Source organism: Trichechus manatus, unplaced genomic scaffold, assembly GCF_000243295.1.
Source record: "Trichechus manatus latirostris isolate Lorelei unplaced genomic scaffold, TriManLat1.0 scaffold00081, whole genome shotgun sequence".
Classification (NCBI taxonomy): Eukaryota; Metazoa; Chordata; class Mammalia; order Sirenia; family Trichechidae; genus Trichechus; species Trichechus manatus.
In genome coordinates, this window is record NW_004444017.1 from 1,638,350 (window position 1) to 1,661,842 (window position 23,493).

Consider the following 23,493-nt stretch of genomic DNA (forward strand, 5'->3'; position numbering starts at 1 on the left):
GCTGAATGTAAATGGACTAAATGCACCAATAAAGAGACGGAGAGTGGCAGATGAGATAAAAAACACAATCTGTCTATATACTGCCTACAAGAGACACACCTTAGACTTAAAGACACAAACAAACTAAAACTCAAAGGATGGAAAAAATATATATCAAGCAAACAACACTCAAAAAAGAGCAGGAGTGTCAATATTAATCTCTGACAAAATAGTCTTTAAAGTAAAATCCACCACAAAGGATAAGGAAGGACACTATATAATGATTAAAGGGTCAATACACCAGAAGGACATAACTACAATAAACATTTACACACCTGACAACAGGGCTCCAAAATACATAAAAGAAACTAACAGCACTGAAAAGAGAGATAGGCAGCTCCACAGTAGTAGCAGGAGACTTCAACACACCACTTTCAGTGAATGACGGAACGCTCAGAAAGAAGCTCAACAAAGACAGAAGATCTAAATGCTACTATCAACCAACTTGATCTCATAGACATATACTGAACACTCTACCCAACAGCAGCAAAGTATAATTTCTTTTCCAATGCACATGGAACATTCTCCAGAATAGACCACATATTAGGCCATAAATCAAGCCTTAACAAAATCCAAAGCATCGAAATATTACAAAGCATCTTTCCTGACCATAAAGCCATAGAAGTAGAAATCAACAACAGAAAAAGCAAGGAAAAAAAAAAACAAACACATGGAAACTGAACAAAACATTGTTCAAAAACTACTGGGTTATAGAAGAAACTAACGATGGAATAAAGAAATTCATAGAATCAAACAAGAATGAAAACACATCCTACCAGAACCTTTGGGACACAGCAAACGCAGTGCTCAGAGGTCAGCTCATAGCAATAAATGCACACATCCAAAAAGAAGAAAGGGCCACAATCAAAATGTTAAACATACAACTGAAACAAGTAGAAAGAGAGCAGCAAAAGTAGCCCTCAGATGCAAGAAGAAAGGAAATAATAAGAATTAGAGCAGAATGAAATGAAATAGAGAATAGAAAAACAATTGGAAAAGTTAACAAGACCCAAAGCTGGTTCTTTGAAAAGATCAACAAAATTGATAAACCATTGGCCACACTGACAAAAGAAAAACAGGAGACGAAACAAATAACCTGTATAAGAAATGAGATGGGTGATATCACAACAGACACAACTGAAATTAAAAGAATCATAACAGAATACTATGAAAAATTGTTCTCTAACAAATTTGAAAACATAGAAGAATTGGACAAATTTCCAGAAACATACTACCTACCTAAACTAACATAAACAGTGGTAGAATAATTACATAAACCTATAACAAAAGAAGAGATTGAAAAGATAATTTAAAAAAAAAATCCCAACAAAAAAAAGCCCTGGCACTGATGGTTTCACTGGAGAATTCTACAAAACTTTCAGAAAAGAGTTAACACCACTACTACTAAAGGTATTTCAGAGCATAGAAAATGATGAAATACTCCCAAACTCATTCTATGAAGCCAGCATAACCCTGACACCAAAATTAAGTAAAGACACCACAAAAAATGAAAATTACAGACCAATGTCCTTCATGAACATTGACACAAAAATCCTCAACAAAATTCTAGCCAATAGAATTCAACAACGTATTAAAAAAATAATTCACCATGATCAAGTGGGATTTATACCAGGTATGCAGGGATGGTTCAACATTAGGAAAACAACCAATGTAATCCATCACATAAACAAAACAAAAGACAAGAACCACATGATCTTATCAATCAATGCAGAAAAGACATTTGACAAAGTCCAACACGCATTCATGATAAAAACACTCAACAAAATAGGAATAGAAGGGAAATTCCTCAATATAATTAAGGCTGTTTATACAAAGCCAACAGCCAACATCATCCTCAATGGAGAGGCTTTGAAAGCATTCCCCTTGAGAATGGGAACCAGACAAGGATGCTCTTTATCACCACTCTTATTCAACATTGTGCTGGAGGTTCTTGCCAGAGCAATTAGGCTAGAAAAAGAAAAAAAGCACATCCAAATTGGTAAGGAAGAAGTAAAACTATCTCTATTTGCAGATGATATGATCTTATATCTTATACACAGAAAACCCCAAAGAATCCACAAGAAAACTACTGGAATCAATAGAAGATTTCAGCAAAGTTTCAGGATACAAGATAAACATACAAAAATCAGTCAGATTCCTTTACACCAACAAAGACAACCTCAAAGAGGAAATCACCAAATCAGTACCATTAACAATAGCCACAAGAAGATAAAATACTTAGGAATACATCTAACCAGAGACGTAAAACACCTATACAATGAAAACTACAAGACAGTACTGCAAGAAACCAAAAGAGACCTGCATAAGTGGAAAACCATACCTTGCTCATGGACAGAAGACTCAACATTGTGAAAATGTCAATTTTACCCAAAGAGATCTACAGATACAATGTAATCCCAATCCAAATTCCAATGGCGTTTTTTAAAGAGATGGAGAAACAAATCACCAACTTCACAGGGAAAGGGAAGAGGCCCCGAATAAGTAAAGCATTACTCAAGAAAAAGAACAAAGTGGGAGGCCTCACAGTACCTAATTTTAGAACCTATTATACCGCCACGATAGTCAAAACAGCCTGGTACTGGTACAACAGATACATAGACCAATGAAGCAGAATTGAGAATCCAGACATAAATTCATCCACCTATGAGCAGCTGATATTTGACAAAGGCCCAAAGTCTGTTAATTGGGGAAAAGACAGTCTCTTTAACAAATGGTGCTGGCAGAACTGGATATCCATCTGAAAAAAGCTGAAGCAAGACCCATACCTCACACCATGCACAAAAACTAACTCAAAATGGATCAAAGACCTAAATATAAAATCTGAAATGATGAAGATCATGGAAGAAAAAATAGGGACAATGCTAGAAGCCCTAATACATGGCATAAACACAATACAAACCATAAGTAACAATGCACAAACACCAGAAGAGAAAATAGGTAACTGGGAGCTCCTAAAAATCAAATACTTATGCTCATCAAAAGACTTCACCAACTTTGCAACAATAACGAACAAAGATGAAGCTGTGAAATCGGGAAATCAGGGGTGGAAAGGAGGAGTGTGCTATCACAGTAAGGGGAGAGCAATTAGGGTCACATAACAATGTATGTATAAATATTTGTATGGGAGACTAACTTGAAATGTAAACTTCATTTAAACTACAACAACAACAACAACAAAAAATCATGACTTGGCCCCACCCAGGATTATCTAAAACTGATTCTCTGCAGTGAGATCTGGACATTTGGAGTGTTTGAAAACCTCCCTAGATGATTCTGATGCAGTGTGAGGGCTGAGAATCACTGCCTACTGGATGGGTAAGATTTAGTGAGATGGAAGGAATATGGGAAAGTTTTTCAGGTGTGGGAGCCAAATGAATGAAAGCAGGAAGGCATGGCCTGGGGTAAAATAGGAAGCAAGGCTAAATAGAGTGTGACTTTCCAAGAAGAGTGGAAACTAATTCTGTAGAGATCCCACCAGAGGAATTCCTGGGTGTGGATTCCTTCCTCTCCATCAGTTCTGTCATATTTCAATGACTAGCTTTTTCTTCACCTCCTTGGACCACAGAAAGCCCAAGAAGCCGGGGAAGAGAGTTTGCACTTAATTCCACAAGCAGTGGGACCCATTGAAGGATGACATGATGATATTTTAGCGAGGCCTGCCTAGCCCAAGCTTGCATGTCTTAGCACTTGGCATTCTGTTTCTGAATTGTATATCTGGTCACTATATCCATTCTAGGGAGTCCTTGGGTGGTGCCAACGGTTAAGCATTTGACTATTAGCCAAAAGGTTAGCAGTTCTAACCTACTCGGAGGCACCGCAGAAGACAAGCCTGGTGATCTGAAGGTCATAGCCTTGAAAACCATATGGAGCAGGTCTACTCTGCACACACAGAGTGGCCATGAGTTGGAATCAACTCAATGGCAACTACCATCAGTAACATATCCATTCTGCTCTTTACCTCTCCCTACACCACGGCGGCTTCATGAGTGTGAGCCAAGGCATTTGCTTCCTAGCCCAGAAGGTCTGGGTGATATTGCTGACATTATTGGGTGGATTTGACAATGTCTTGGAAGTTAATCCCTTCTAAACGGAAAAACCCATTGCTGTTGAGTCAATTCTGACTCATAGTGACCCTATACAGATCCCTAAACTAAGTCATATCACTTCTGATGAACTATCCCATCCTCAGACCACCGAGTTGGAATGTGAGCAGCCAGCATCAAAGCACACACAACGCCAACTGCACTTGGTTAATAACCAGCCAGTTATCTTCTGGAAGCATTTCAGGCAGCACTGCTAGATGAGCACAGATCCATGCCCTACTTTCTGCAAACTTAAGCAAGTGAAACATTCATTTACAGAGCCCATGAAAGCAGAGCCCTCCCAGATTTTCCTTGCTGGCTCAGCAGGAGCTGAGATGGTGTGAGGGCGCTTGTACAAGAACTCACTAATCACGTTATAGGATCTGATGTGTGCATTTCCCAGGCATTGTTTTGAACAGCTAATTCAGAAAGGACCAATAGTGTGGGAGCAGAGAGGTCACCCCGTGTATGATATTGCCTTCAGGGAGGAGGAGAAGCAATTAAATGCTGCCTGGCAAGAAACATCTAGGAACTGCAATGCACTGAGCTGAGGGTGGAGTGTGGGGCCTGGATTGGATGGAGAGGAAAGAAGAAACAGAGGGGAGCAACTAACCCATGGTTATTCTTAGTCTTCAGCTGTGTTGGGGATTTAATATTACCTATTGTCTTAGAAATGAAGAAGGCATAGGAACTCTTCCATTTTATTTTCTGTGAACAGATGTCTAAAGGTCTAAGAGGGTCTCTTCCTTCCATGGACACGACCATCTGACACCAGTGGATCAGTGGCTACTGTTTTATTGTTGAGGGAGAGGCTGCAAAATGCTGGCCACAGGTCAGAATGGAGCCTTTGGCCTCAAGGAGTAGCCTTAGAATACCCTGAATAGGAGGTGCTGGCAGAGGTCATTCAGGGCATCCTCCTACCTCCAGGATCCCTGGCACACATTCCTATCCACTATGGACTGTGAAGGAGAAGACCCTGGCATCTTAAGGTGGATGTAGCACCAAGGTTAGGGAGCAGGGATGGAGGACCATTGCTGGCGTTGATCTGTCTCACCTTAGCATTTATCTACTCTCTACTTAGGCCTACTCTGACCTAAAGCAAAGGACCAGTGAAAATGTTTCTACCAGCAGTAGACTACTCTGGATGAAAACACACAAACATTTTCAAAACCTCTGTTGTTGAGTACATCCTATTTGCAGGAAAACCTGAGTGATTTTCTCAGGGTTGGTGTAGGAGTGGGTACATCTGACACTAACTCAGCCCCTGAACCGTGGGGTGAAAGAGTGAGCTCCAGAGAGTAAGCATCATTAGAGAAATCCCACCATGATGGTTCCAACCAATACCAGGCATGCCAGAGTCCAGCCATCTGTCTGTTCAACAGACATTGAGTGTTTTTCATGCCAGGCACTAGTAAAGCATCAGGAATATGACTAGGAACAGGACAGACAATCCCTGGCCTCAGGGATCTTACAGTCCAACAGGGGAAACAGATATCAGCTAGTTACACAAGTAGTTATTTAATTATCATAGCAAACCTAGTTCTGGGGGATCTTAAAGATCATGTTGTCCAGCCCCCTCAGTTTACAGATGAGGAAACTGAGGCCCAGAGAGGAGAAGGAAGTTAATCAAGGTTACCTAGTTAGTCAGTGACTGAGAATGAGATTAGAGACCACTTCTAACTCCCATTTCTGTTTTTGTCTGGTCTGGGAAAATTGATTTGCCTGCATCAGGGTCAGTTTAATCAACTATTTTATGAAAGTGGCCAGGTCTAGGAATGTTTAAAAAAAAAAAAAAAATCACAGAATAGGAGAATGGGAGGGAATTGTTTGCAACCTTGGGAGGGACTCTTTCCACAAGTTAGACTTCTGATGCCCATTGCTATTGAGTTGATTCCAATTCATGGTGACCCCATGAGTGCCAGAGTAGAACTCTGCTTCACAGGGTTCTCAACGACTGATTTTTCAGAAGTATATTGCCAATTCTTTCAAGGCACCTCTGGATGGACTCCAATCTCCAACCTTTCAGTTAGCCGCAGAGTACGTTAATGGTTTGCACTGCCCAGGGATTCTTTATTTCTAATAGGAGGGAGCTAGTTAAAGTAAAGGGTGAATCCCTGTTGGTGCTATTGTCCCTATTTTGACATCAGAAATAATAAACATGCTTGATGAAGTATCTAAGGAACTAGTCCACTCAGTTATCAGCACTGCCTCCACACACTCTCTCCAGGACACAGCTGTGTTCTCACATCCATTCTCTGACTGTCCTAGTCTAGCCCACAGCCTCTGATTGTTTAATATCATTCTGTTTGACTCCAGCTTCAACAACGTCTTCACACTGCCCTGGCTTCTTGATAACTGGCTACATGACCTTAAGCAGGTTACTTAACCTTTCTAAACCTCATGTGTCAATGAGGGTGGACAGTATCACCCGAGGTTGTAGTTAGAATCAATTAAGACAATGTGGTTATGCACCGGAGGCATTGGTAGTTTAGTGGTAGAATTCTCCTCTTCCATGTAGGCCAGTCAATGCACCTCATGCACAGCTACCACCTATCTGTCACTGGAGGCTTGTGTGTTGCTATGATGCTGAATCGGTTTCAGTGGAGCCTCCACACTAAGACAGACTAGGAAGAAAGTTCTGGCCATCTGCTTTTGAAAATCAGCAAGTGAAAACAGTATGGATCACAATGGTTCAATCTGCAACTGATCATGGGGATGGCACAGGACTGGGCAGTATTTTGTTCTGTTGTGCATGGCATCACCGTGAGTTGGGGGCAACTTGAAGGCAGCTAACAACAACAATAGTTATGCACCTAGCATAGTGTCTGGCACATATTAATTGCCTAAAGTATGTTAGGTCCTGGAACTGATGATGACTCCTTATTACCTACAAAATAAGGAATAAATCCCTTTGAATTCAATTCATTCGGAAAGCATTTATTGACTCCTGTTATGTGCTAGTCATTGTACTGGGTACTATGGTTACAGAATGAGTGAGCCATGATCACTGACCTCAGGGAGCTAAAAATTTAGTGGAGGATAGACATGCATGCATAATGCAGTGTGATGAGTGATACGTTAGTGGCAAACAGAAAGGGCCATGGGGACCCAGAGAGTAAGTAACTAATCTACTTGGCATGGTATGTGAGGTCCCCCAGCTCTCCCAGCCCTATCTGTCACCCTATCCTTGTGCCCAAGTATACTGTTCTCTTACTCACATTTTCCCAAATACATCCTGCACTTCTTCCAGTGCCCTCCCGCTCCCTAAAGCATTGGGGGCCATTTCATGCTGTTCCCTTTGCCTGGAATTACCTCTCCTCATCTGCTCACTGCCCAATTCTACCTGTCCTCCAGTGCCAATATTCATGCCCCACTTTCCATAAAGTCTTAGTTTACACCCAAATCAATTTTCCATTGTTTGTTGTATTTTTTTGAAAAATATTTTACTATATGATATATGCCTATTGTAAAAAAAATCAGGGAATATAGAAAATAATAAAGTTAATTAAAATTACCCATAAATCCGTGTCTTAGTTATCTAGTGCTGCTATAACAGAAATACCACAAGTGGATGGCTTTATCAAAGAGAAAGTTAGTCTGTCACAGTCTAGGGTGCCAGCTCCAGGGAAAGGCTTTCTCTCTCTGCTTGGCTCTGGGGGAAGGTCCTTGTCATCAATCTTCCCCAGTCTAGGAGCTTCTCAGCGCAGGGACCCTGAATCCAAAGGATGCGCTATTCTCCTGGCTCTTGTTTCTTGGTGATATGAGGTCCCTCTCTCTCTCTGCTCACTTCTCTCTTCTATATCTCCAAAGAGATTGGCTTTAGACTCAGTCTTGTAGATTGAGCCTGCATCATTAACATAACTGCCGCTAATCCCACCTCATTAACATCGTAGAGGTAGGATTTACAACACTTAGGAAAATCACATCAGATGACAAAATCGTGGGCAATCACACAGTACTGGGAATCATGGATTAGCGAAGTTGACACACATTTTTTGGGTGGACATAATTCAATCCATGACAATCTACTAAACAGAGAGAACCACTATCAACATTGTGGTATGTTTCCTTCTGGTCTTTTCTCAGTATATACATGCATACATACACGTCTTGTCTTTTTGCCTTTTCTTCATTCTTCCTTACTTTATAGTTTGTCACATGCACCCATCTCCATTAGACTGTAAGCTCTTTGAGGGCAAGGACAATATGTCATTCATTTAGCATCTTGCATTAGGAGGCAATTTGTAAATGCTAGCTGACTAGAACAATTAGGTGAATTTCTTTGGCTTTGGAATTCAGCACTTAATGATCTCAAGGAAGGAGATTTGCTGTCTTGGTGCTTGCTGCTTATTTAAAACTTGTGCCTATTACTTGAGCTGGCCAGTCAGCCACTGTGCTGGGTGGCTGGGGGAAGGGACTAAAAATCCATAATTATTCAACAAATGGCTTGGCCACAGGCCAGTGATTAAGTGTGTTCTGCATCAGATTGTGTTGGAAAGCAACTCTACCCCATAATATGACTAAGGCCCGTTGTCTTGCTTTAGAATGACACAGCTGATTCTGGCAAATCTTTCTTTATCCTCTCTGATCAAAAATAATGCTGGCGTTTCACCCAGGGATGAGTGGGGGAGATTTTCTTCTCTGAGAAGTCAGTTTTGGCTCTCAAATACTCTTTGCTTAGATTAAAATTCAAGAGACTCGTGAGCTGGAGTTGGAAGTGGGAATAATCACACAGGCGCTTTTCCAAAAAGCTCAACGTGGGGAGGCTGGGGCCAGGTCAGGAGGGGAATTTAGTCAGCAGGGCTACAGGTTAAAACAAAGCAGAGCGCACAAAAGAGAACTGTTCCGGGGAGTAAAAGCAGGAGAAAACGTTAACATGGCATCAGGATCCCTTCAAGGCATATGCAGAAAACAGAAGAGGCTGGTGGTATGTTAAGTACCTTCCATTTTTGGAACAAAATGTAGGAAATTCATTGGTATGTATAACAACAGAACTGTAAAAGCAGATATAAGGGAGGCAAGCCCATTTGCCACCTGGGATTTTTATTTGAATATGGTGGCATATTTGTTATTTAGATGTCTTTTTGTCTTTAAAGGGTATGTGGTATAGCCGAAGCTATTTCTAGAATTAAATATCTCAGGGGGAATTACATTACAAGATCAAAGAAAAAATCTGCAAAGCTTTGGCTTCCGATGAAAAGCATCTAAAACCAAGTAAAATCAAAGGGAACCCTAAAACAAACAAATGATTGATTTGGGTGATGCAAAGAAACCTTGGTCAGAGAGCCTCTTTTGGAGCACGAAAAAGAGGAGGAGAGGGAGGAATTATTTAGGGCTCAGTCTTTGAGACTACCTTCTGGGATGGGATTTCTTCTCTCTATACACCAATTAAGGAGCCCTGGTGGTACAGTGGTTAAAGCAATCGACTGCTAACCGAAAGGTTGGCAGTTTGAAACCACCAGCCACTTCTCGGGAGAAAGATGTGGCAGTCTGCTTCCATAGAGATTTATAACCTCAGAAATCCTATAGGGTCACTATGAGTTGGAAACGACTCAATGGCAGTGGGTTTGGTTTGGTTGGGTGGTGCAGTGGTTAAGCACTCGGCTGCTAACTCAAAGGTTGGCAGTTCAAACCCACCAGCTGCTCCACAGGAGAAGGATGTGGCAGTCTGCTTCCGTGAAGATTTCAGACTTGGAAACCCTATGAGGCAGTTCTACTCTGTCGTATAAGATCACTGTGAGTCTGAATCAACTCAGTGGCAATAGGTTTGTTTTTTTGGTTTTTATACACCAATTAGGAGTCCTGGGTGGCACAAACAGTTCAGTTCTCAGCTTCTAACTGAAAGGTTGGAGGTTCCAGTCTGCCCAGAGGTGCCATGGAAGAAAGGCTTAGCAATCTACTTCTGATAAATCAGCCACTGAAAATCCTATAGAGCACAGTTCTGCTCTGACACACACAGAGTTGCCATGAGTCAGAATTGACTCCACAGAAACTGGTCTTATATACCATTAAAAAGGAATAAAATTGATGGAATCCTGGTGTTTTACACAGTGCAGACACGGAGCCCAAAGTCCAAGGAACAAGCAACTTGCTCGAGGTTACTAGGCCATTAGTAGTAACGTGAGAAAATATGCTTTAAAAAAAAAATTCGCAAATCTAGTTTCTTTCTGCAACTCTACATTGTCTGTGGAAGGTAAAGGAATTTAGTGGAAAGATCAAGTTTGGGATGCTTGGTTGGGATCCTGGCTGATTTTGGACAAGTTTTTAATCCAAACTTCCCTGGGACATGTCCCTACGTGCTCAAGCATGACCTCCAGCTCCTAATAAACTCTCTTCTGATGTCACTCACACAGTCATTCAAATGTTATTCCAAGTGCTGGGGATATAGCAGTGAACCAAAGAGACAAAGGCCCTGCCTTCATGGAGCGTATGTGGACAAGCGCTATGCAATAGTAATACAGTGTGAGCCACAGGCATCATTTTAAATTTTCCAGTAGCCTCATTAAAAAAAGTAAAAGAAACAGGTGAAATTAATTTACTAATATATTTCATTTATTCTAATAGATCCAAAAGGAACCCTGATGGTGGAGTGGTTAAGCGCTCAGCTGCTAATGGAAAGGTTGGCGGTTTGGACCCACCCAGAGGCTTTGTGGGAGAAAGATCTGCTTCCACAAAGATTACAGCCTAGAAATAACCCGTGGGGCAGTTCTACTCTGTCACATGGGGTTGCTATGAGTCGAAAATCAACTCAACAGCACCCAACAACAACAACAGACCCAAAATTGGTCATTTCAGTATGTAATCAATCTAAAAAATTATTAATCAGGTATTTTACACTCCTTCTTTTGAACTAGATCTTTGAAATTTGGGGTGTATGTTACTTTTACAGCACATCTTAATTTGCACTAGACACGTTTCAAGTACTCAACATTTTCGTGGGGTTCGTACTGGACAGCGAAGTTCTAGGGCTTAGGAGCAAGACTCTGCCAGCTGCCCAGTGATGAAAGCTGAGGGAAGTGCCTGGTTGCAGGCAGGCCCTGCTGCCTGAAGGAGGCTGTTGCCTGCCTGGACACAGGTGCCTTCTCCCAGGGCGCTCAGTCTCACCTCGATGGAGCACGCTGATTTCATGCCTAATGAAGAAGAATGGCCATACCACACAGTCTGACCTAGTCTGTGGGTTCAGGCAAGGAGATGACACCACAAAACGTCCGATCTGTAACAATAATAGTAATAATAATAATAATTAGCACTTGTTATTAGCCACCTTTTTGTCAGCTCCAACTCATGGTGGCCTTATGTATAACAGAATGAAACATTGCCTGGTCATGCGCTGTCTTCACGGTTGTTGGTATGTTTGCTCATCTTCCAGCACTGTATTGGGCAATATTCTGTTGCGATCCATAATATTTTCATTGACTTATTTTCAGAAATAGATTGCCAGGGCTTTCTTCCTGGTCTGTTTTAGTTTGGAAGCTCCACTGAAACCTGTTCACCACGGGTGACCCTGCTGATATTTGAAAATACCGATGGCATAGCTTCTAGTATCATGTTGTTGTCGTTAGCTGCCCTCGAGCTGATTCCAGCTCATGATGACCCCATATCTGCAGAGTAGAACTGCTCCATAGGGTTTTCAAGGTTGTGACTTTTCAGAAGCAGATTCCCAGGCCTGCCTTTCCAGATGCCTCTGGGTGAATTCAAACTGTCAACATTTTGGCTAGTGGTTGAGTGCTTAACCGTTCACGCCACCCAGGGACTCCTCCAACATCATAGCAACACAAAAACCACCACAGTAGACAAATGACAGATGGATAGTGGAATTAGCACCTAGTGAGCCCTAAATATGGGCCAGACCCTATGCTAAGTGCTTCGTATGCTCTATATTTTATAATCCTCCCAACAACCTTACAAGACAGATATTATTATTATTGATGTTTAACAGAGGGGGAAACAGGCTCAGAGAGGTTAAGTGACTTGCTGAGGGTCACAAAAGTGGTAAAGGGCAGACCTGGGACTTGAACCCACAGCTGTCTAAAGCCAAAGCCTTGTGTTCTTAAAACAGAATGAGGTCCGTCCAGAGTCACACAGGAACTGAATACAAATTTCCTGAGCCTCGGACCAAGGCTCTCTTCATCCATTCACAAGGCCACACTGCTAAGTTAAAATGTTCTGGAGATGAAGGTATCATTGAGGATGACTAATGGCACATGGAGAGGTATATGTAAGGCATCCAGCATCCCCAGACCCAGCCCTTCACCAGCTGTTGGCCAGTATCTTATTGCAAATGAGATAGCACGATGTTTGAAAGTCATATAATAATGTACATATGTGTGTTACAAATAAGATATTAAGTCGTAAGTGATATGTGTAGATTACAAAAGTCTTTGTTGATTCTAAAGCACCATATGAAAGTTCACTATCCTTGTGGATGGTTATGCCTGTTGTTACCTTTCAGTTAATGTCGTGTACAGGGAGATCACCATAGACCAGTTTGCAGCTGTGGTCCCTATAATATCAAATGGCAACTAAGGACATAACCTGGGGTGAATTATCCGTCCCCAACATGTCCCAGCACCTGGAAGTTTCTGAGCATCATTTATGGATCTATTGCAGTAAAAACCCAAAGTACAGGCAAGCTAATTAGCCAGATGTTTTCAGCACTGGCTAGCTTACCCAGTGCTGAAATTGGTTTTTATGTTCAGCCTTGGCTGGCCAGCAGCGCTGCTGGTTGTTCACAGCATAGTTAGAGAGATAGGAGCCCACAAACTTGATGGAGGGTCCCAGGCCTCTTGCTCAGTCCCAGGACAGGTGAGAGGCCAGGAAGCCTGCCACCAATCTCAGAAGAGAAAGGGCTCCAGACTGTGCTACATGTTTTCTGGACATTCTTTGTGACCTTCCTAAATGGGATTACCTTGAAGAACATCCAAATGTCATTCACTCTATGAGGCTCACGTTAAGTCTCATCTCCTCCAGTGAAGCCTTTCCTGACCATTTCAGCCCCTACTTTAGCCCTCTGCTGCCTCTAATGTCCAACCAATTGCTGCTGAGTAAACCCCAACTCGTGGTGACCCCATGTGTGTCAAAGTAGAACTGTGCTTCGTAGGACTGTCAATGACTGATTTTTCAGAAGTAGATCACCAGACCTTTATTCCAAGGCACCTCTGGGTGGGCTCGTACCCTTCCACCTTTTGGTTAGCAGCCAAATGTGCTAACCATTTGCACCTCCCAGAGACTTCCTCTAATGTCCAGTAGTATTGAATATGTATGGCACTCACCGAGACACTGAAGTGTCCCTGTCTCCTATTGTTAGCTGCATATTTTCTGTATGGGTGTGCCCTTTCTTTCCCATTTCCAACCTTCTGTGACCTCTCCCGGTAACAACACTGCATTGATTTGTGACATTTCTGGTGACCTGGTTGGTAAACTCCACCGTGTTCCAGAGAGGCTTTGAGGGGGCATTTCATTATTGTAAGGTACATGATGTACTTAATTAGCTTTTCGTTTGGTTTTGTGTACTATCTCTCCATCCAGACTATACGTCCTTTGAAGATCAGCCTGGTTTTTTGTAATCTCAGTCTCCGTCTAGGATATCTGCCTGACTTACCTTCAGTGCTCAGTGACAATATGGAGGAGGGGCTAGTGCCCCAATATAAATCGGCTCCCTCTGATGCCAGTCACTTACATAATACCCTTTCCTTTCCTTTCATTGCAGCTATCACAATTTGTATCATATATTCATTTATGTGTTAAAGCCTGTCTCCCCACTGGGAGACCTATTTGGTTCTCAGCTGTATCCTGCGCACCCAGCACAATGTCTAGAATGTGGGAAGGGCTCAGCAAAGACAAGTTCAATAGATGCATATATGAATGTGTTGGTCATAGGAGAGGGCAAGGTTGGGGAGAAGAAAGAGTTAGGACCTGGGGCGCTGAGAGGCTTTCTGAAGGCCTCAACTGTAAAGAGAAATGAAGTCAGCTACAGAAGGGCGTATGGAATAATGGAAAACACATTGGCCTGGAAGTCAGGGACCTGAGTGAGGGTCAAGTGTTTTCCTGCACAAAGCTTTATTTTCTATGGAGTCTTGAGAAAGTCTCATGAGCGTTAAAGGAGATATTTTTGTGCAATTGCTTTGTAAATTATAAAGTGGCTTGGTAAGATGTTATTCATTGCCCTAAGATCTGGTCCCTGCCTATCTGTCCTAATGTGTTTCTTATTAATTTGACTTAGCTAGACCACTCTTCTCATTTAAAAAAACAAATGAACTGTTTTTTCCCTTAATGCAAAAGTAATACATCGTAATATAACAAAAATATTAGAGAATTCAGAGGAAAATAAAAATCATCTTTAAGTCTTGTGCAAGAACTTTACACACACAAAAAAAAAAAGAAAGAAAGAAAGAAAGAAAAGCTTGCGAGTAGCCATCTAAGATACAGCTATTGGTCCCATCCCCTTCAGAGCAAAGGAGAATAAAGAAAACCAAAGACACAAGGAAGATATTAATCCAAAGGACTAATGGACCACATGAACCACAGCCTCCATCAGCCTGACCCCAGAAAAACTCGATGGTGCCTGGCTATAACCACCGACTGCTCTGATAGGGGTCACAATAGAGGGTCCCGGACAGAGCAGGAGAAAAATGTAGAACAAAATTCAAATTCACACACACACACACACAAAGAGTTACTGATCTGACAGAGACTGGAGGAACTCCCAAGACTACGGCCCCTAGACACCCTGCTAATTCAGAACTGAAGCCACTGCCGAAGTCCACCTTTCAGCCAAAGATTAGACAGGCCTGTAAAACAAACAATAACACATGTGAGGAACATGCTTCCTAGTTCAATCAAATATACAAGACCAAATGGGCAACACCTGCCCAAAAGCAAAGGCACGAAGGCAGGAAGGGACAGGAAAGCTGGACAAATGGACTCAGAAAACCCAGGGTGGAAAGGGAAAGGGGGAGAGTGCTGACACATTGCAGGGATTGCAACCAATGTCACAAAACAATTTACGTATAAATTTTGAATGAGAAATTAATTTGTGCTGTAAACTTTCACCTAAAACGCAATAAAAATTAAAAAAAAATCATCTCTAAGATTACCACCCAGAAATAACACTATTAACATCTTCTGTATAATCTTGAGGAATTTAATTTTTTTCTAAACATGTGTGACCTAAGTTTCCCAGGCCTCAGCAGCTGTGTGCGGGACAGAGCAACATTACTGTCAGGTTCTCCCACCACTGGCTTGCTGAAGGCCAGTGCTGGGGATACCATGAGGGAGTGGAACCTCCCCACTGTGGCTGCTTCCAGCATCCTTGGCAGTAACGCCAGTGGGGAGCCCCTAGAGGTGGCTTAGGGAGGGGGTTATCTCCTTCTAGCACTTTCACTATCTAAAGTACTTACTGGATTTATGCATTTATTGTCTGGAATATAAACTCCAAAAGGACAAAAACCTTGCCAGTTTTGCCCAGTGCTGCCACTTGGTCACCTAAAACAGTGCCTGCACATAGTAGATGCTCAGTAAATACTCACTGAATGAGTAAATGGATGGATGAATGAATGAACACCTGAGTGCTCTATTACCTCAAATGGAATAGGAAGCACCTGATGAATATTTGCCTTGGGTGAATTGTGCAGGTGAGCTGCACAGCGGCCAGGATCATTGGTTATATATGTCTGGTCTGCCAGCTCTGGCTATGGTTTGGACTTTGACCTTAGCATAAAGCATCGTATTTAACCCCAATCCCTTTTGCTATCACTACTGTTACTTCTTGTAATTTCAAGCATGCTCTCAAATCATGCTACTTAGCATATGGCCAAAGTATTCTGCAAAGTTTTCTCTGGTTCAATCTTAACACTTCAAACTACCCTAGGCAAGGAAGCCTATTCTCTCCCCGTCCCAAAGCCTGTTCCTCCTCCAGCCCCTTGAACTTGCTCTCCTAGAGGGGCCCATTATTATTGTTGTTGTTAGGTGCCATCGAGTTGTCTCTGACTCATAGCAACTTATGTGTAACAGAACAAAATGTTGCCTGGTCCTGTGCCATCCTCACAATTGTTGCTATGTTTGAGCCCATTGTTGTAGCCACTGTGTCAATCCATCTTGCTGAAGGTCTCCCTCTTTTTCACTTACCCTCTACTTTACCAAACATGATGTCCTCCAGGGGTCACTCCCTCTCAATAACATGTCCAAAGTAGGTTAGACAAAGTCTCGCCATGCTTGCTTCTAAGGAGCATTCTGGCTGTACTTCCTCCAAGAGAGATTTGTTTGTTCTTCTGACAGTACATGGTATATTCAATATTCTTCACCAACACTGTAATTCAAATGCATCAATTCTTCTTCGGTCTTCCTTGTTCATTATCCAGCTTTCGCATGCATATAAGGCAATTGAAAATACCATGATCAAAAAGAAACAATCTTTGTTGGTTACGAGGGATGGGAGGGGTGAGACTAAATAGACAATAGATAAGTGGTAACTTTGGTGAAGGGTAAGACAGTACACAATACGGGGGAAGCCAGCACAACTTGTACAAGGAAAGGTCATGGAAGCTCCATAGACACTTCTAAACTCCCTGAGGGACTGAATTGCTGGCCAGAGGGCTGTGGGGACCATGGTCTCAGGGAACATCTAGCTCAATTGGCATAACACAGTTTATAAAGACAATGTTCTAATTCTACCTTGGGGAGTAGCGTCTGGGGTCTTAAAAGCCTGTGAGCAGCCATCTAAGATAGTCCACTGGTCTCACCCCTTCGGGAGCAAGGGAGAATGAAGAGAACAGGATACAAGGAAAAGATTAGTCCAAAGGACTAATGGACCACAGCTACCACGGCCTTCACCAGACTGAGTCCAGTACAGCTAGATGATGCCTGGCTACCACCACTGACTGCTCTGACCGGGAACACAATAGAGGGTCCTGGACAGAGCTGGAATAGGATGTAGAACAAAATTCTAACTCACAAAAAAAAGACCAGATTTACTGGCCTGACAGACTGGAGAAACCCTGAGAGTATGGCCCCAGGACACCCTTTTAGCTCAGTGGTGAACTCCCTCCCAAAGTTCACCTTTCAGCCGGGGGTTGGACAGCCTCATAAAACAAAAGGGGACTAATGAGGCACAACAGTCCAGAGACAAGGACTAGAAGGCAAAAGGAGACAGGAAAGCTGGTGATAGGGAACCCAAGGTTGAGAAAGGACAGTGTTGACATGTCATGGGGTTGTTAACCATAGTCATAGGGCAATATATGTACTAACTGTTTAATGAAAAACTGTTTGCTCTGCAAACCTTCATCTAAGGTACAAAAAAAAAAAAAAAAGAATTATCTATGTGAGATCAAATCGACAACAGCAAATCAAAAGGTTTGATGGGAAGCCTATGATGCAGTGAGTTGAAGATAATGGTGACGGAATAATTTGGAAAAGGATAGTGAGAATAGCAGCACAACTGGAAGAATGTAATCCACGTCACTGAATTGTACATGTAGAAACTTTTGAAATGGTGTAACTTTGGCTATGCATATTTTCACCAAAAAAAAGGTCCTCCAAGTTCGAGAAAGGAGAGTGTTGGCATGTTGTGGGGTTGTTAACCAATGTCATAAAACAATATGTGTACTGACTGTTTAATGAGAAACTATTTGTTCTGTAAACCTTCATCTAAAGTACAATAAAAAAAGTTTTAAAAAATAATAAAACTGTATTAGGGGATATATGTTAAAAAAAAAAGAAAATACCATGACTTGGGTCAGGCGCACCTGAATCGTCAAAGTGACATCTTTGCTTTCTAACACTTTAAAGAGGTCTTTTGGAGATATGCCCAATGAGATATGTCATTTGATTTCTTGACTGCTGTTTCTGTGGGCATTGATTGTTGATTCAAGAAGAATGAAAGCCTTAATGACTTCAAGTCATTCTACATTTCTTTCTTAGGTAGGGCAGTGTTTCTGGCCATAATTGTGCATCTCTATCTTCAAGGGTGACCACCAATAGTGCAGACTGCCCCCCGGACGTTCTGTTAACCCAGAACTAAAACCATTCCTGAGGCCAACTCTTCAGACAAAGATTAGACTGGACTATCAAACATAAAATAATACTCATGAAGAGTGTGCTTTTTAGTTCAATCAGATACATAAGACCAAATGGGCAGCCCCTGTCTGGAGGCAGGATGAGAAGGCAGGAAGGGACAGGAACTGGTTGAATGGACACAGGAAACCCGGGGTGGAAAGGGGGAGTGTGCTGTCACATTATAGGGATTGCAACTAATGTCACATAACAATATGTGTATAATTTTTTGTATCAGAAATTAACTTGAGCTGTAAACTTTCACCTAAAGCACAGACACACACAAAAATCAAAAAAGAAATAAAAGTAAGGTCCAAAAAAAAAAAAAAAAATAGTGCAGACTGCATCTGTGGACTGGCTGCAGAAAACTTCAAGACTGCTGCTCAGAGCTGGGCTTCTGGAGCAGGGTGTCCCATTAGTCCTAGGCTATCCCCTTCTCATATGCAAGGTTGGGCACAGTCTCAGGTTGTGGGGTCACTAAATAAACTTCCCACTGCTACCCTTCACATTTTCCTTCTCCTCTCCAAAACGCAGACATCGTTTTCTTTCAGGACGTTACAACCCTACCAGGAAGAAAGTGTCCCCCTAAATATTCCCCAAATTGTTATAAAAAGCCACTTCCATTGTGACTCCCAGTAGCAAACAAGATGTGATTCATCTCTTGTGTGTTTCCTAGGTGGGATTCAAATCACCGGTACCAAAGTTGTCCTCCAGACGTAAAGAATTACCTGTCGTCTGAGGAGCTGGAGCCAGCAAGGTAAGTGAGAGAAGGTAAGGTGGACATGTTGGCCGAGCACTTTGTCCACCTCCCATGGCCCCTTGACGTCAGACCCTGCATGGGTTAGTGCCGGGACTGCTGTTTTTAATATCCATGAGGCTCTGCAGCAGGCCCTTAGATCTGAGAAACTGAGTTCATGAGGGCGGCCATTTCTCCCAAACCTTATTCAGGACAGCTTAGGAAATACTAGATGACATGGGTCTGTTCTACCCCTTTAGGGCAGGTGGCGAATAAGTGAATATCACTGAGTTTGTTTAAGAGAGGCCTCTGGAAGAGGGCATTTGTCTTTTTTCCCAGCTTTTTTACACATTGGCAGAAGAGCCTGGAATCTTTGCTGGCCTCTCTTTACGAAGAGCTGCTCCAAAGCCACTTCTTACTCACAGGTGCTGATTTCACCTTGGAGCATATCCGCTGTCTTCTGCCCTCCTTTCTCCTGCTCTCCAGCCTCTCCCACAGCAATGACACATCACTGCTCACTCTCACAACAGTGTGTCATCTGATCCTCCTCCCATGAGGCAGGTAGGGAGGAAAGAGTTATTGACTGACTTCCCTAAAGTCACATGGTCACGATGTTAGCGCTTGAACCCAAGTTTTTGACACCTGATCAGAACCTTTCTACTGCACCATATTGCTGCTGGCCTCTTGACAGAGAGGCTTGGGACAGGACGGGATGGGGACTGGAGAGGAGACTCAGCCTAGAGATTTGATGGGGAAATGGTTGGCGATAGTTGGCTAAGATGATGCTTAGGGTCATCTCTGCAGGCCGGGCTCATTGTTGTCCTTGTTCTCTCATTTTCTGCCAGCCACTAAAATCCATGATAATAATATGCTGTCAAAATTCACAGTGATTCCTGCAGGGCTTTGACTTGGGACTTTGGGTGGCCGCTTGTATAAGCACCTTGTACGTTAAACCGTGGTTCTTAGTTTTCTTTTCTGTTTCAGCTTTCTCAGCAAAGAGAACATGGGCTTGCATTCATTCTTTTGTTCGGTCTTTATATGTATTTATTTGTTTAGCTTCTTCAGTGCACCAGATATAGGGAATGAGATATGGTCCCTTCTCTTGAGTTTGCAGCTCTGTGTGTGTGTGTGTATGTGTGTGTGTGTATCATGGGGGGAGGATAGACAAAACATCTTACATTCATACAGCAGAGGTAAGCCTAGGTGGTCATGGGAGCCCAAAGGAAGAGCATTTAAGTCAGAGGGGCTGAGGTTAAGGATAACTTTTCAGAAGAAGTACCACTTGAATGGAGTCTTTAAGTATTACCCAAACCAAAACCCACTGCCACTGAGTCGATTCCAACTCATAGCAACCCCATGGGGTTTCCAAGGCTGTAAATCTCTACAGAAGCAGACTGCCACATCTTTCTCCCTCGCAGCTGCCGGTGGTTTCGAACTGCTAACCTTTTGGTTAGCATTCGATTGCCTTAACCACAGCGCCACCAGGGCTCCTTCTTTAAATATTAGTAGGACTTAAACAAAGGGCAAGGATGTGCCAGCCAACGGAGAAGTATGTTGGAAGGTGCTGAGGCGTGAAAGAGTTGAGAAAATAGGAAATAATTTGGAGAAAAGAGAATGTGGTAGGGAGTGGAAGAAGATGACTCTGAGAGGTGGTGGTGGTCCTGCATGTTTAAGACTTACCCTGAAAACAAAGGGGAAGCATAATCAGGCCCGCATTCTAGAAAGATCTCTCTGGCAGTGCAGTCATGGCTTTGTTTAACTTTTTTATGGAAAGCAGTTTCGTAATATGTATTAAGAGGCTTAAAAATGGGCATACAAAATATCCTTTGACTCAATAATACTACCTCTGGGAATAATAACAATAATAATAATAATAATAATAATAGTCACCTACTATGTACCAGTTATTGTACCAGGTATTTTTGATATGCTGTACTAATTAGTTTGTTTAATCCTTATAATAATTCTGCAAAGTAAGAATCATTACCCCCATTTTCCAGATAAAGAAACTGAAGTTTTAAAGAGTCAAGCAGACTTAGAATTGAATCGAGACTCTGTCCCTAATTAGTTGTTTTTTCTAGGACAAATTACTTAACCCCTCTGAAGCTGTTTTCTGAGGTGCTATTGCTAAAAATAATAATAATAATAAAAGCCAGAATTAAATATAAGGCTCTCTTTATTAGATTATCTACTTGTTTGGATTATATCTGCCACAGCTGGCCTCCATTTTCTTAAATTGGAGTTTCCGCTTCAAACACTAAGCAAATGAGCCAGAATTGTATGGTGTGGAGAGTTATTAGAGAGTGGCTTTGCTTTTTGGGTCCACTCTGAGAGTTTTGTGCCCTGTAGTTTTTGTTGTGTATACACACGTAACTGTTATCACATCCTCTATCTCCATTATTTGTATCTTGTCCCCCTGCAAGAATGTAAATTCATTGAGGAAGGAGATAGTCTTAAAAGTATCTTGGCATCTTCCTCAGCATCTGCCTGATTCAATGCCTTCCTTGTGGCTGAGCAGAATGATTACCTCTTCCAGAAGCAGTTGGAACATCATGATCCAAGGGAGAGAGGGGACTTTGAGAGTAAAGAGTAAGAAAGAGTTGGGGCATGGGAATGGACACAGAAAAGAGATATTTAGAGTTAGAGATTGTAAGGGAAGGTGTGGAACTAAGGGGATCTGGGATAATGTATTCAGTAGAAAATATTAAAATGTTCTCATTAGTTCTGAGTGAAGAGAGTTGTCTTAGGTTGAGTTCCCCAGAAGCAGACCCTGAGAGGATGATTCATATGCAAGGATTTACTGTGGAAGTGCTCTCTGGAGGACCCAGAAAAGGAGAGGGGAAGCAGGGAAAAAGAGAAGAAACCAGACAGAGCGTGATCTCAGGCAAAGTTCCAGCCTCAGCCTGGTAAACAGAGTTCATCCCAACAGGAGGCAGGGAACTAGGCCAGTCAGTTATGGGCCAAGGGCTCTGTAGAGGAGCTGGGGAAACTTCTAGGCACTTCCAGCTCTGCCCTTGTGAGCAGAATGGGTGGCTCTTCTAAGACTCATAGGTGGAGGGAGTTAGAAGTTGAGAAACACAGTATTGAGGGAGGGTACACAGATACTGGTGGGCATCTGGGTGGATCATTGATAGTGTCACCTTGATAACAGGTCTCCAGCTTTAACTGTGTCCAGCTGTACCACATTCATCTATCTGCCTCGAAACCCATGACCTTATGATGTTATTTTACTTGATTCTATTACAGAGTGATTGTGAAAACAAAATAAAATGAGACAGGATATGGAGAATCCTGTTGACAACTATAAAACATTGTACAAAGCCAGGTGTTAATTATTGTGTCTTTCTCTTCAGAGCCCAGAAGAACTCGGCCCTCTCCTGGGTGCTTGTCTTGCAGGCATCAGCACTGATAGTCTTTGAAAAGAGCTTGTTCATGTTGGGAAGAAAGCAGGCACTTTTTTAATGTTGATAAATTTTGCAGCAGTTTCTTTAATATATACCAGCTGCCTTGAAATACATCTAATTAACCACCAGATATCATGCTGTGGCTGTGTTTGGCTTTGATGGGCTCATCAGCCTCAGCAAGGAAATATTGGAAAGCTAATCATAATAGGACTTAGCTCTTATAAAATGCCTTTTATCTTCAAAGTGGTTTACAACCACTAGTTATTAGAGGAATTAGGGTGAACAGCAACCATCTCGCAGAGACCTGAAACCATTATCAAGGGCCTTTAATGTATCTTATAATAGAGCAAGAGAAGTGTGAAGGGGAATGCTTAATAATAGTTGTCCAGTCCTAGAAGAGTTATTTGACAGAGGTAGGAGACAGTTGTTCCCTGTCTCCCTTGAGGCTAGAAGAAGGAAATTGGACCTAATTTGAGGAGCAAGGATTCTGGATGGAGTGGTTGCATAAGCTACAGTCAGCCACCAGGTGGTAAGATTGCTCTTCTCAAAGATGCTTCTATACAAGCCCCCTTTTCTATGGACTGGGGAGATGGGGCATATCACCTTGTTGGTGACCTGTGCTGGGGGAGTCAGTGGTAGATTTGTGGGCCTCTTGATTGTATCTCTGCCTGTAGTTTTCTTGTTGTATGTTCATTTGTTTTTTGCTTTTTTGTTTATTGGTTTGTTTTGCTAGAACATAATCTTGGGTGGGAGAAACCAATTTGATTTTAATAATAATAGCTAACACTTATAAAGTAACTCCCCCCCCCCCCAATTTACAGATGAAGAAGTTGAGAGAGCTTAACAAACCTGCAAGTGGTCACATAGCAAGTGAGTGGAGGACTCGGGTAGTCTGGCCTTGGAGTCCATGTTCTGTTTTTTTTTTTCTTTTTTTTTAAGTTTTATTGTGCTTTAGGTGAAAGTTTACAGCACAAATTAGTTTCTCATTTGAAAATTTATACACAAATTGTTTGGTGACATTGGATGTAATCCTTGCAATGTGTCAGCACACTCCCCCTTTCCCTTCCACCCTGGGTTCTCTGTAACCATTTGTCCAGTTTTCCTGTCCCTTCCTGTCTTTTGGGCAGGTGTTGCCCATTTGGTCTCACATACTTGATTGAAC

At 42.2% G+C, this 23,493-nt stretch overlaps 1 protein-coding gene across 2 annotated transcripts in view; it reads left to right on the forward strand.

The window, feature by feature from the left end:
• CRACR2A (calcium release activated channel regulator 2A) overlaps positions 1-23,493 on the forward strand; it is a 175,621-nt gene that overhangs the window by 26,272 nt on the left and 125,856 nt on the right. For both annotated transcript variants that reach the window (XM_004381176.2, XM_023735676.1), the window contains exon 3: positions 18,868-18,948. The gene's annotated coding sequence lies outside the window, so the exon portion shown is untranslated. The remainder of the gene's footprint in view (positions 1-18,867; positions 18,949-23,493) is intronic.